The sequence below is a fragment of the Corvus kubaryi genome, unplaced genomic scaffold (assembly GCF_017639235.1).
Source record: "Corvus kubaryi isolate FWS band 111438036 unplaced genomic scaffold, C.kubaryi_AGA036_p1.0 split1-131, whole genome shotgun sequence".
NCBI classification, from domain to species: Eukaryota; Metazoa; Chordata; class Aves; order Passeriformes; family Corvidae; genus Corvus; species Corvus kubaryi.
The window spans coordinates 4,098,992-4,113,855 of NW_024582073.1; the positions used below are offsets into that span (position 1 = coordinate 4,098,992).

Below are 14,864 nucleotides of genomic sequence, written 5' to 3' on the forward strand. Positions count from 1 at the left end.
TATATCTACAGCTTAGATTTCTTACAAGACTTTCTGTATTACTGTATCAGACTCTCAGACTCCTGGCATTAACACTAATATTAACCATGTTTTTCCCCTTTCCCCACAGCAGCTACCACAAAAGAGAATTAACTACAGCTGCAGATGAAGAGCAAAGGCCCTGCCTGGTGGGTCTCATGAGGTGCCATCTCTGCAGACTTGTGTAACTTTCCGCAGGGTCCCCAACACGCTGAGCTGCCATCCTGCACTGCGGATACCTATGTCTGTGCAGGCAACACTCTGAACAGAGCCTCACCGGAGCAGGGGCAAGGAGTTCAAATACTAGTAATTTATCAGTAAAAATAAGGCAAAACAAAATGACACCAAGTCCCACCTTTAAATGACATGGGCAACTGCTTATTTTTAAAATTCTCGGCCTTGGTCAGTTCTCTGCTGTTTGCAGACACTGCTGCATAAAGGCCAGCCCTTGCTCCTGCTTAGGAGTAGATGTTGACACCATTTTCATTTTCACTGGGTGAAGGGTCAGAGCATCTTTTCTCAGACCCTAGTTTACTAAGTCCAACTACTTCCTTTTGAACCATGACACATTTAGAAACTCTGGCTAAATATAATTTTAAAAGACAGTTAATTTATCACATTGAAATATAAGTAAAAAATGTGGTTCTCAAAGCAGTCCATGGAAAATACATGATCCTGCACAGCTCTTTCTATCCTGCCTTCACACAATCATTATATCCAGTGGAGCCAGATCCAAAGGGGAGGACTTGGAAAGGCCACAGCTCTAGAAGCACTCATACATGGCAGTCTCTGTCCTTCTACTCATTGCTTCCCACTCCCTCCAAGAGCCTTAGGTTCCTGCAAGTGCAAGAAGCAGCTCATCTGGCTGCTGAATAGCAGAAGAGCAAAAGGGCATTAGATCTTCCAGCCTGCTTCTTTCCACTTTGTGCACAGACCCAGTCCTTTTCTTTATAAGGTCAGTGGCAAACAGCTGCAGGTTCTCCCTGGCCACAGTTGCAAGCACCCAAAAACTGCTGTAAGATTTATATGGACAAGTAGTAGCATCTAAACTTAGTTCTAACACTACTTCTTCATAATTCTTTCCCTCTATAAATCAAGAAAATCTGGAGTTTGTTACTTGAATGAAAATATTAAAGCGAAAAAGCATAGTAAAACTTCATACAACAAATCAATCTTTCCTTCAAGGAAAGACATCTAGTCTCTAATCTCATCACTTTTGCAGCCAGATCTAAGAGGATATCATGGATACAGGTAGAATTCTTCAGTGTAGCAGAGCTGGACCACATTCTAGGCAATACCAACTCACACATCAGCGCTTCCTGCCCAGCCTCTCTTTCACTAAACCTCTGTGCCATGTTTCCCAAGTCAGCTGTGGCACAGACCACGGCCTGCCTAAAGAAATCTCTCATGCCAGCTGACATATAGAGACAGCCCCTCCTCTAATTCTGGAAGTCCGTAGTACATTTCACGAGAATGAAATCAAACATTAAGAATAAGAAAGACATCAAAATCCTGTCTCCCCGGGGATATGAGGATGAGGCCCACAGAATTACATTCCTGAGTAAGAGATGCAGATATATGTTGCTGCTCAGAGACATCAGTGCTTTGGGGAAAATCGTAGCACACAAAAGAGGCTCAGTGTTCAACACAGAGGATACAGCACTGTTTAAAACAAGTACCCCAAGAAGCAGGAAAGGAACGTGTCACCAAGACAGATGCATTTATAAGATGCATTTAGAAAATACCTCTAAGGAGACAGATTTATGTAGATTGGAAGTATCCAATTTGAATCAAAAGTGTCAGATCTGAACAGAAGCCCAACACAAGACTTGAAGTGATACTTGTTCACTAATCTATGTATTGTTTTATATTTTTTGCTACTGAAACAAATTGCTAAGCCTCCACCAGAGCAGAACTGGATGAAAGCTCTAAGGCATTCTAAGACATAGTAACAAGGATCAAAGCATCACATTTAGAGATGAAATGACTGTCACTTGTCTAAAATCATCTGCGGATGTAGCCTTGTGAGCAAGTGAATGCAGGCCAGGAAAGCAAAACAGAAAGAGGGAATGTTTAGGATTCATTTAGTTGCTGGCCATGATTGGTTTATGATGCCTTTTATATAATCCCACAAATTGTAAGGGCAGACCTACCGGAAAGCATAATCTTTATTTGTCTATTTCTGTTTAAGAAAAAGACACCTATATTTCATATCTATTTAAGTACCCAGTTAATTACTGCTATACAATATTCCTAGCCAAATACACCCTCATTTAGATGAGATTTTTGTTGTTGTTCATAATGTTCTTTTTAAGCAGTAGTCATTTCCATTTGGTCTCAGCCTGAACAGCTTCTCTGGAAGATAGCCCAATTAAGCAGATTTTCTTATTAAGCATGCCCCAGTTAAGTGATGTACATCACTATCGGCTCAGTTCCTTTATGATTTTTACATACTGAGCAGAGCACAGGGCACATTTTACATTGTTTTCAACCTAGTCTGTCCTTGCACAAAGAAAGTACGCTTACGTTCATTTTAACAAAACAACATCAAAGGTATGAAATCTAACCTAAATAGGAAGACTTCTACATATTCCTGTGGAGTTTTTTGATGAAACTACCCAATTTTGCTTTTAAGTATTTTACTGAAGCAAGTCTCTGAAGAGAAACTGACTTCTGGCACCCCAGCACTCTCAGCAGCCCATCTCTATCGAGGTAGGAAGGGGCTCTCTTTCCCTGGGCATCTGGAAATCACCTTTATAACTCGCTCTGTGCTCCAGCACTACATAAAACTTTTTAATATTTAAATTTAATTAAGTTTAATTGCATTAAATTAATTACTTTTTTTTTTTTCCCTGTGGGAAAGAGCAATTCAATGGCAGCCTCACAGTCATTTCCTAAGGATATTTCTGGGCCTTGGCAAGGAATCTAAAACAAGTGTTGGACATGTATCTTGTTTTCACAAGAAAATTACAGTTAAAATCAACAACCTTTGTACATTTTATTAGATTAGAATACCAGTCCTTCTCCAGCAATGAAATTAAAAATAAATGCTGAAAAGGTAATCTAATTAAAAGCTGTCACATGCTTTAAAGAGTGTTCAGGTGTGTGTTGAGCATTCCTCAATACTGACCTGAAGTCTTTATGTGGTGTTTTAGTACCAAATGTGATTTTCTAAATCCACTGCAGTCAAGCAACTGGGATCATTTTGCGATCCACATATATATATATCTCTTTTTTCTTTTTTAATGGGCATTGGAAATGCTAAATAAGTTATGCCATAAAACAATTTTCTGATTTGATTTTTCCATCAATTGCAAATAACATGGTATTAGGGAAGAAAACTTGACTGTCACTATGAATTGTTGTTGTTTTCTGAGGCATGTAATAATTTCCAATTTAACATCATTATGTTGCTATATTAGTCCAGTTTTCTCATTTTATCATAATAGTTCAAGTTCTAGTTCCAAACATTATTTTTGAGTTTGAGAAGATGCAGCCCTTATGCCAAAAAGTTAAATGAATTACTTTTGTACCATCAGAGGTTGAAACACAACCATCTGGTCCACCAAAATTGGTCCGAATTTTTCAGTATTCTTTAAATGGTACATGCTGAGAAAAAGCTTGCTCCAACTGAAGTAAGTGGCACAACGCCCACTAATTTATATAAAGCCAGGATTTCTTCCAACATGTCCTAGTGAGAACATTTTGCTTTTCTGGACCATGCACAGATTTTGTGCTGGCTACAACTGTGTTGGTTGGGTGAGGTTTTTTTCCCTCTCCACAGAAACAATAAAATCAATTTGTGAAGAAATATTCAAGGTGGACAGAAACAAACACTGGCAAGCAGCAGGTTTTCTTGCTGGTGTTTGAATAGCAGGAGATGGAGGATTATTCCCCTGAAGGGACAGGGAAAGGAACACACATTTCTCGGTTTTTGTGAAGCCCAAAATATTGACAAAATACTGAGAAATATATTTTCCTGGTGTAATACAGTGTGTCATTGACTGTCAGCAATGTGTGGATTTCAGATCTCCTGAACTGGACAACTGCTGTACCACACTTCTGGTAATAGACTCCTTTAAAATGTACACACAGAAACCCACATCTCACCAAAAGATCACAGTTTATGAAAGAAAATTATATATTCTGGAGTAAGGCAGTGATATTTTCACAAGAAATACTCAGCTAAGGAGTAATGCATGCAGTTGTTTCAGGTAATTTAATTTTGGCTTTACTTTATTTGCAGAGAAAATGCTGTAACTAGATAGCAAAAAGGTTAAGTGAGCAGCAGTTTCACGTACAGTGGCACCATTTCCAGAGACTTTATCCCATGCTTCACAGCCATGGGACAAAGGCAGCCATGCTGGCACAAAAATTTTTTTGTGGAATCACAATAAATGGCCAAAGACAGTAACCTGTGATTTCCATGTTCAGTTGTGGTTCATTAGCCAAATATGTAAACTATTTAAAGGTTATTTATTTCACTGCTTATACTAGAAATAAGGTAGCTGCTGCTTAGATGTATATAAGCAGGCACACACACACATTTAGAAGTACATCTACCAAGTTGGATTGCTTTGTAAATAAGGTTACTCTGAATATTTTTAGATGCAAATCAATTCTATTTTCCACTCTACCAGTAGGATTAAATTTCTGACATTGATGAAATCCAAAGACACTAATTTTAACTTGGTGATTCGAGAATGATTCATAATGAAACCCTTCTTTTTCATAGCAGTGGGATGCCACCTATTTTATTCTGTTTTGTTCTGGAGATAGACATTAGAGCGTTCCCATGATGAGTGGTAATAAGTCAGAATTTAGTAAGCCTACCAGCCTACTTCAGCCATGTTCTGGGGGAAGTGGAGAGGCTAAAACTTTAAGCCAGAGGATTCCATATCCAATGCAGAAGTGCGGTGCGAAAGAGCTTATTTATACAAAGGTACTTATTTGTGCTTTTTTGACATTGATAATTTGTAAAAAAACAGGCCTGGGAGTTTTTCAGAAAAGAGAAAAATAAATATCATGTCTTCATGCTTTAAAGAACTACTGAATTTTCCTCAAGGATTAAAAAGAAAAAAAAAACAACAAATAAAAGCTGAGCCTTGAGGAGTAATCTGACCTTTCTTTACAATACTTTTTTTTAAAAAATAAATATTTCTATTCCCCGTTACAGGTCAAAAATTCCAAACATGTATATACCACAGTGTCATGAGTCTGTGGGCATTGGTGAAGCATCTCATAATGAATATGCCTACTGTTGCCTAGCAAGTACATATGTGGAACATCTGTATGGCATCAACAAACACATTAATTTTATTAGTTTTCTATTATCACATTTTATATATTTGAATTCAGGGCTTTTATGCACTAGGATTAAACATTTATTGCAATTCTTACTTTATTTCTAAAGATTAAAACCAAGTGAATTATCCTCAACAAGACAGAAAGTGTGACTCAAGCTGTTTTCCTCGAGGGAAAAAGTTGAAACAGAGTTAAACAGAGATACTTCCGTAAACTTTTTTTAATTAAAATAGTCAACAGTTATTTTTCCTGCTAGTTTTACATTTGAACAACATCATATTTCTCTGCAGACGATTGTCATACAGAATCAGAGAATATGCTGAGTTGGAAGGGATTGTCAAGTCCAGCTCCTGGCCCTGTTCACATAGCTTAGCTGATGTTTATGATACTAGAAAATTCAGCCTGTAACCAGTCATGAAAACGAATGTTTCCAGTCCCCCTCAATAATTACATCATATAAATAAAATCTGTATTAATTTATAACCTATATAAATGTGTGTGTGTATATGTATATATATGTGTATATATATATATATATATGGATATATAAAATCATGTACATATATATACCACACTCCTTTCTTAGGATCTGGAGTTCTACAAATGAATGCATACTGTATTAGACCAGTTTCCTATGCTTAATCAAGATATACAAGAATATCTTCTCATGTAAAATATATGGCAGTCCTGAATAATTTAAAAAGGCTCAAATGCTTCACTCTCTTTGATACCTAAATATTGCCTGTCAGAGGAAAATACAAAGAATATCTCTTCCCTCTTTGAAATTAAAAAAATATCTTTAGTGGAACCTGAATTTTATTTAGACCATGTACAAGCAATTTGAGGGAGAGAGGAGAGGGGGAGCTGCTCAGGCATGTTATGATTGTTCCCAGAAAAACATTATGCTCCCAGAATCTTAAAGTAAAAGAGACCTTTAGTATTGCTCCAGTCATGTTAATACAAAGATACTGATAACTCTACCCTGAAATGACAGAGTAGCAGGAAAATTAAGACATATTTAAATTAGTGTTTTGCTTTTAACAGTATTGGACAGTATCCCATCCACTCACGTTTTTCACTGAAATCTCAATTTCTAGGTTTTCTTCCATCTATTGCCACAATTTTTCATAACTGAATATCATAGCATGTTAAATGTTAATCATTTGGGCTTGTATTACACTTGTAAAAGTAATTTGTGAAATAATTTACCTCTAACGAAGTCAATAACCCATCATCCTCCCACCCAAAAAATCTTCAGACCCTAAAGAGACAAGAGTGATTTTAAAAGAAGGAATTAAAGCAATTTTGAAATGCTGTCACCTTCAAACCCATTTTGCTCTCTGGGCAACGACACCTTCCACAAGACCATGTTGCTCAAAGCCTCATCCAACCTGGCCTTGAACAGGGATCCACAAGTTCTCAGGCAGCCTGTTCCAGTGCCTCACCACACTCACAGTAAAGAATTTCTCCCTCATACCCAATCTAAATCTACTCTCACTTCAAAGCCATTCCCCCTTGTTCTAACACCACATGCAGAATCATCACTACATAAAGAATGATTTGTATTATTTTTCTAATAAGGATTTTTGTTAAATAATTCAGTGTTTTTATCCCTCTCTCACCCTTCATAGGCTGATATATACCATTCATAAATGTTAGATAGGCTAGAATAATCACAAATAAATGGCTGTTAAGTGAAACATTTAATTACATCTTAAAAAGGCAAAAGAAAAAATATTGTCACTGGCTTAAAAAAAAAAAGAGCCAAATTTATTCCCAGAAGTGCTGACAGAGTACTGTGAATTATGAGCAGTTTGTTTTGAAACAGAAACTCTTAGAAGAGTGAGAATCTGACATCGAAGGAACATTAAAGTTCAACTTAAGGATGAGAAACTGGGCAAGCGTTGTGACAAGGCAAGGTTCAGACAACCTGCAGAACAAACTACATTGTAATCTGCATAAGCCTTTGCATCATTGAATCATCCCATTTCTTGTAGGAAAAAGGAAACAAACTCCTTCATACACATCTGTTGACAGTCAATGGAGACATCTTAAGGAAACACCCAGAAAAGTACAGAAAGGGAAAATGACACATGCCCCATAGGTCTGAATCTTCCTGCAGCACATTCTAGTGTTCTCTATATCCATTACACTTTTAGGACTGCAGGGTACCCAAAAACCAGAACTATGTTTCTGGTTCGTTACTCCTACCAGGGCACTTGGTGCAATGCAAGTTCAGAACGGTACCCTGCATCAACAGCACCTGCACCTAATGGTAACTCAACAGCAAAGGGACACAACACATCTTTTCCATTCAGGCACTCACAGACCTATTCCAAAAGCAGTTCCATAACTATGAGAAAAATCCCATGTACAAGCAGAAGCAAAGGCCACTTCTAAGTATTTTCAGATTAAATATTTTTAAGGATTTCAGCTTAAAACACACATTCCCAAACACACATAGCCTGGACTGCCACCCCACTTAAATCCTGTCTCTGAGTGGCAGTCCTAAACTCCCTGCTAGTCTCACAAGCTCCCATCCCACCTCCCTCCTGGCAGACAGCTGATGGGGTGCAGGCAGTCAGCTGGGCCGTATCACAGGGGTGCTCCTATGCTTCCAGCTCTGCAGGCGCTGATTCCATCAACCTCAAGGCAAAAAAAAAGTCAGTGTTTCCCAAGAACAGGCTCTTGTGTCAACTGCTGGGATAACTATCCAAGGGGAGCCATAAGAGGCGATATCTCCTAAGCTAGTCTGCTCCAGATGGGTTGGCTCTCAACACATTCCCACACGCTTTTGGAAAATTGTCCTTTCTCACAGAAGAAAACATGAGTGTGCTAGTTAGTTCTTAAAAACGTGACAGGATGCTGCCCCACCTAGTGGGAGCACCACTGTGTTCCCCTCTGCTTGCCAGGCAAACCAGGAGAACTTTGTATAAAGACATGTCATGCATTTCTAATGGTTTGTAAAATTGTTAAAAATATCCTGAGAAACAGATGTGGGAAAGATTTCACAAGTGGTTTACATTAAAACATACTGAGATACTAAAAGCTTAGAGAAACCTTTAATGGAGGGGAAAGTATTAAATAAATGCTCCCTACATCTTAAATGTTTTCATGTGTAAATACTAACTCATTGTCTATTAAATTATGTTAAGCAAATGTAATTGGAGAAGGAACCTGCAGCATAAAAAGATAAACCTTCTATCTTTAATGCAGTAATTACTTCATATTTATTGGCTAGAAACCAGATGCATTCTCATGTTTGCTACAAATTACAGGTAAAAGTATCTTTTTTAGCTATTTGAGTTGGTACTGTTTGTTTGTTCCAAGCTTTCATAAATTTTATTAGTGCTGCTGAAAATACAACACCAAAACTTTCTCAGTTCTATGCAAGTAATAGAGAATTGACTCCAGTCTTTCATTTTCACCTCCCTGTTGTATCTAATGCCAAATCTATTATCTGCATGGCTGCCTTCTCAGAGAGGGTAAACAGGGTATTTTTTTCCCACATTTAATCTGACTTTTTTTTTTCCCAAAAAACAGAAAACCTCCTAATTTTGTGTCTCAAAGAAAAAACCAGTGTCTTTTTCTATGTCAAAAGTTTACTAAACATTTTACCTGGCACAGCAGAGCAGGTACCTCATTGTCTTCAACTGCTAATGTCCTAATACACTTCGCACAGAGCCTAAACAGAAATCAATTCCATGCCCAGGTGTGTCTTTTTTGGCACTTAAAATTTAACTGCTGTATTCTTCAAAACCTACACTGGCTTTTATTTAAAGAGTCAGTCTTAGGAACACCCTAAAAACTAGTACATTTTGGAACTTGGCAAGTCCTTCATGGACTTCTGTCTTACCCTCACAGAATGACAGTATGGAAGATAGAGAGGGACACCCTCCCCTAAGATGCTAAAAGGTAAAACGGGTCTTGAGTGCAATCCTCCAACATAAGTTTTCTCCAGGCGGAAGAGAATCCAGCCTTTTGACTCCAGCCTTTCAGCTCTAAAAGTCCCCCAATCAAAAAGCTACATTAAAGAATACTAAGCTTACTAAAGTTTACCTGAACAGCTAAATGCAATTTGATTACGTAACTCCCAGGACTGCCTGACAGCTTAACTAAAGCAATATAATTAATAGCAACAACTTTTAGAATGAGACGCTTTGAAAGTTCAAGCATTTCCTATCCAGACTAACAAAAGTAGCACTTCTCAAGAGGAGATTGTTCTCTGCCGAGTGTTTTGGTCAGCTCAGTGCCTATCTATTCCCAGCAATAACTTCTCCAGCAAACGGCTGGCACGGCATGTGTGATCCGTGGGTGGGATCTCTCCTGGACTCCCCAGCCATGGTGGTACACAGCTGACCTGAACTGACTCAGGGGCATTCCATACCAAATGACATCTGCTCAGGTGTAAAAGCTAAGGTGTTGGAGGCATTTGTTATTCACAAAAAAGTCTGTATTTTGGAGCAACCACTGCACATACTGAAGCCCTGCTTCCTTGGGAAGTACCTGAACATCTCCTGTCAATGAGAAGTAATGAATAAATCTCTTCCTTTGCTTCCACACATGGCCTTTGCTTTATTAAACTGCCCATGAGATTTTTTCCATCTGACTTTCTCCTTTCTTTTGTTCTGCTGAGGAGGGGACTGATAGAGCCATTTGGTGGGCACATGACATCCAGCCAAGGTCAACACACCACAGTCTTTTTTGGCACCTGGTGTGGGGCATGAGGAATTTGAGATAAGGAGTGTGAAGAGTCCTATTCCTGAAGACAAAGGAGTGGCAGAGGTAACAAGTGATGAGCTGACCTGAGCCCCCATTCCGTGTCCCCATGTGCCTCTGGAGGGAAAGAGGCAGAGAATTCAGGAGAAGAGGGAAATTAAGCCCCAGAAGAATGGAGGGGTGAGGGGAAGGTGTTTTAACATTTAGTTTTTATTTTCTCACTATCCTACTAAGATTTGATTGGAAATAAATTAAATTAATTTTCACAAAGTCGAGGTCTGTTTTGCCAATGACAGTCATTGGTGAGTGATCTCTCCCTGCCCTTATCTTGACCCAAAAGCCTTTTGTTATATTTTCTCTCCCCTGTCCATATGAGGAGGGGAGTGACAGAACGGCTTTGGTGGGCACCAAGTGTCCAGTGTCCAGCCAGGATCAACAGACCATGAGAGAAGCAATGGAGGCACCTGAACACAGAATATCCTCTTGCACTTGAATGGAAAAATCTGTTTCAATTTATAGGACAAGCTTGATGATCCTCATAGTTTTTTGTGAGGAGCTGTACTCTCAGCATGCTGCTCCCAACACAGTGTCCCGGAACACAAGGCAGTGCACCAAGCTGAGAAACTGTGAACAAGAACAGCACGGTGTGCCCTGGAAATACAGGGATTGGGAAAGGGCACCTGCAGATATTTGTGGTACATTTTGTGGGCTGCCTCTTAGCAATGTCCAGCTGTGGGTCAAAATCAACAAGGATGAACATTTGACAGCTCACTTCATCCGGAGCCAAGGGCAAATGCAGAGTGGATCTATCATTTTTGCCTGCATTCCAGTAGCTGAATGGCTGACAGGAAAGAGGAGGCCTTCACATATTAAGTGTGACAGATAGCCACCAGCAAAAGACGGTCACATTAAGCCTGACATTATGATCCCAAGGTGCGGGATACTGTCAGTGACAGAACCCCCCCACCAGGCACAGCTTTCCCATGGCAAAGCATGTAAAGACCTTGTGCTGCTTCCAACAGGAAGATGTTTTCTAAAAGTGACAGCTATTCAAGGTATAATATATAAGCTATTCTATGAATTCTTAAAAAAGGCTAGTCCAGTAGACGGGAAGGAAGGCATTGAAAATAAAATTTGATCAAAAACCCAAAATTTGAACCCAAAAAGAGCCAGAAAAACTCACTGAAGCATCTGCATGGAATGTCAGATCTTAAGAAAAGTTCAGAGTGGATTTACTGGCCCCTGACACCCAAGTAAGCGCAACCACATTAGGTCATTCTGTTCCACAAAGGATTTCCCTTTCCTTGTCACAGAAACCACTAAGGCAAGCATTGCTTTTTCCTGTGTGTTTTCAAGTTACTGAGGTCTTAAGACTTTTTCCTTCCACGAAGCATTCCTAACAGACAATTTCTAAAACCAGAGCCTGTCCACCTGACCTACAAAGACCACATACTACAGAAATCTTAAGATCTATGAGATCTTACCATCACCAGAGCACAGGCTTTTCCAAGACTGGGCTGTCAGTAGGTGCTGGAACCACCAACTCCAAATAAAATCCACAGAAGCTGTCCCATCTCCAAAGCCCACCCCAGCAACTGGCTGGCAGTAAGGATCTCAGTCCCCAGAGCTGTGTCTGCAGATTTGTGAAGGACTTTGTGGGTTACAACTGCTGTGTCTGCCTGGTCCTTCCTAGTGGGAGGGATGGAAGGCTGGACCTGTCCTTCTCTGCTACCAGTGAGAGCCAGCAGCAGGTGGGGTTTCCTACTGCTCTGGGATGCAAAAGGAAATGAGAGGAAGATAGAAAGAATGGCATCCCAAGCGTGACTTTCCAGAGAAGTGCATTACTTGGATCCTGCAAGCAGGATTATGATACCATCCAAAGACTGGTACCAAGCAGGATTTGCAGATGAGCTTTTTCAGGATCTTCAGTCAGTTTCCCAAAAACTTATCGTAATTAGATTAGAAAAGACATTTGGATAGCCTGACTGCACAACTTGGTTGGCTGCACAAATTTTGTGTCCCTTTTCAGTCCTCATTCTTTAACCAAAGGCAGACATTTGGGGGAAAGAAAAAGCAATGTTAACTGTTTGTGAGCATGCAAACAACTTTTAAATCAGAACCTGGTATTATGGTCCAATAGGTTGTTTTGTTTATCTTCTGCATTTTCTACAAATAAAACATAATCTCTTTAAGCTGAATATATTTCTGGACAATTAACTGGTCTTCACATAATCATTACTGTTCCAAGTTTCTTCTTTCAGGAAAGCGAAACAACACTCCAACTCTGAAGCATTTCAAAGTGTAAACAGATTCCTGTGCATCCAGTCTAAGAGCACTTCACTTAACCTGTGAGATTCCAGATCCGTTCTGTGTCCTACACAGTGTAGACAGAAAAAATGACTGCTTTTCCAGTTGCTCTTGTTAATTGAAACTAACAGCCGAATAACACCATGTAGCATGACATCCTGCATATATTTATTATTTTGGTGTGGAACCATCACTCTAGTAAAGACATTTCACATCTGGGTAAAAAATCAGATATGACTTTGTATGAGATGATAATGACTTCATCATTCTTACAAAGACAAGTTTCCCTAATGAACAGAAAATAATCTTATTTTTCTAATCCAAAAGACAAAACTACAACACAGGATTTGTTTAAATAAAGGATTTCTTTAAACAAATGGGACTCTTTGTGTGTGCAAGAACACAGTGCAATAATCAAAGGCAAAGGAGAGTCAAGAAGAATTATTAGCACAGAATAAGATCAAATATGCAGCAGAAGTATTGTTTTTCTTTAAGCAGGCTTTAAAGATTTAATAAATTTTCAGTGGCTTACTATGCTGGAAGAGCATCATTCTGACACTTTGATTTACAGGATTAAACAACCCCAAAATACTCCTTTAAAGATTTGTTGAGGTTGTTCTATCATGCATTCAAAAATCTTCTATATGCACAGATGGTGTTATCCAGAGTTAGTACATCCTAGCATCCTGCAAGCATTACAAAAAGCAAGAAGTTGTTTCAAGAACAGTTCCAGATTTGGAAACATACATAATCTAAGTGCAGACATTGCCTCTTAATAACTAAACTTACTGAGCACTTTATCGAAAATTCTTCTACAGCAGAGATGTGAACTCTGATAAAAACATCACTGCTTATGGAAAGGAAGGCACAGCAGTATGCAGCAGTATTTAGCAAGGGGATCTGAAAGTACATGAAACCTGTGGTCTGGAACAGGACCCTCACAGCCTGATTGAACCACTGGCTGCCTAATGACATTGTGTGAGTCTTACTTTTATGATATTCCCCCTCATTTTCACTGATAGTTATGCAGATAAAAGCATTCGTGATGAAACCTTCCCACCCACGATAATATATTAAAGACACATTACTTATCACTTATATAACACCAGGATTATTTTTTTTAAAAGAGGATTGTGTAATACAAAGGATTACCATTCTTCAAAACAGAAAGTATGTGCAGAGCAACAGCAGTTAGAGGCAGACAAATGCTTCTTCTGCCTAAAGTGCCATTATATCAATTTAACACAGCAATGAATAAGCTGGGACTAAAGGAAAGTACACAAGGCAACTGCTATGAAAGGCTGAAAATCTACTTGTTCTGCTAATAAACGTTTAAATAATAACAATAATAATAATAATAAATCAGTGAAACATATAAACTGTTAGGGTTTTTGAACTGCCATTGATGTCAGTAAGTATTCTGCTGTGGAAATGGAGTTTGGTTAATAAAACAATATAAATTTACCTGTCCCATCAGGTTGTGGGTGCTTATTTCAACATCCTTCCTCTCTGCTGGGGCAGTGGCAGCTCCATGCCTGTGGCTTGCTGGAACTTCAGCAATCTCAGCTGACAGAGAGCGTTACAGTGAACAAAGCTTTATAACCTCTCTGAATTCTTCCACTTTCTAGCAAAAGCTTTGCACTCACCCACCTTTATTTTTGTCACAGTTGCTAGGATGCCTTGGCGACAGACACCCGAAATATCTATGATTTGGAGACAAAGCTGGAGGCAGGTGTAATCCATACCAGACCAAAAGGAGGACAGGAGGCTCCTGCCAACAATCATTGCACCAGCGGAGATTTCTTGCAGCAGCAAAAGTGCTACCTGGGATAGAGCAAATCCACTTGCTGCCATCTCAGCCTCTTTGCATCTCACCTGGCTCCCTGGTGGGACACAAGGAACAGATCCAGCCTCCCACCACTGGGGAGGAAGGAAAAGCGCCTCTCTATGTGGACACCCACCTCAGCCAATAGCACCCTGCAGGCTTTTCCCCTCCTTGCTGTTGGTCATCCTGCTGAAGGAGTAAAATAGATCCTGGACCTTACTGCCCAGGGCTGCATTAACTTTGACTTGAAAATCTGCCTCCTGCATGGGGTGTTACAACCAGACACCACAAATCTTTACAGAGGATCAGAGCTGGCCGGAATAGCTTCCAAAGACCGCAGTGATGCTTCCTTGGTGAAGCTCATACAGATGCTGGCAGAGACTGTGCTAGAAACAAAGAACAAACGATGTATGCACTTGTTTAAAAATCTCATACAAAGAGGGCTTTTTCTTTTAAATGTTGCTCATGGACTTCTGCATTTTAAAAGTCAATCACAGTCAGGCAATTATTTAGAATAAAATATCATTTTTCTGGGTGATAAATGAAAATAGTTTCATTAAGGATTAAACATCTGTTCTGAAGGAACTGCCTCTTATTTACATAAAATCTGTGTGTCATTCTACAAAATGAATGCTTTCTCTGCTAACAGTGCTGTGGAGGAAGAGGTTTGTTGCATTGGATTCATGCAAAC

At 39.3% G+C, this 14,864-nt stretch overlaps 1 protein-coding gene across 4 annotated transcripts in view; it reads right to left on the reverse strand.

The window, feature by feature from the left end:
- CRACD (capping protein inhibiting regulator of actin dynamics) overlaps positions 1-13,925 on the reverse strand; it is a 108,552-nt gene extending 94,627 nt beyond the window's left edge. For all 4 annotated transcript variants that reach the window (XM_042053798.1, XM_042053797.1, XM_042053796.1 and 1 more), the window contains exon 1: positions 13,814-13,925. The gene's annotated coding sequence lies outside the window, so the exon portion shown is untranslated. The remainder of the gene's footprint in view (positions 1-13,813) is intronic.
- Positions 13,926-14,864: the final 939 nt, after the last annotated feature.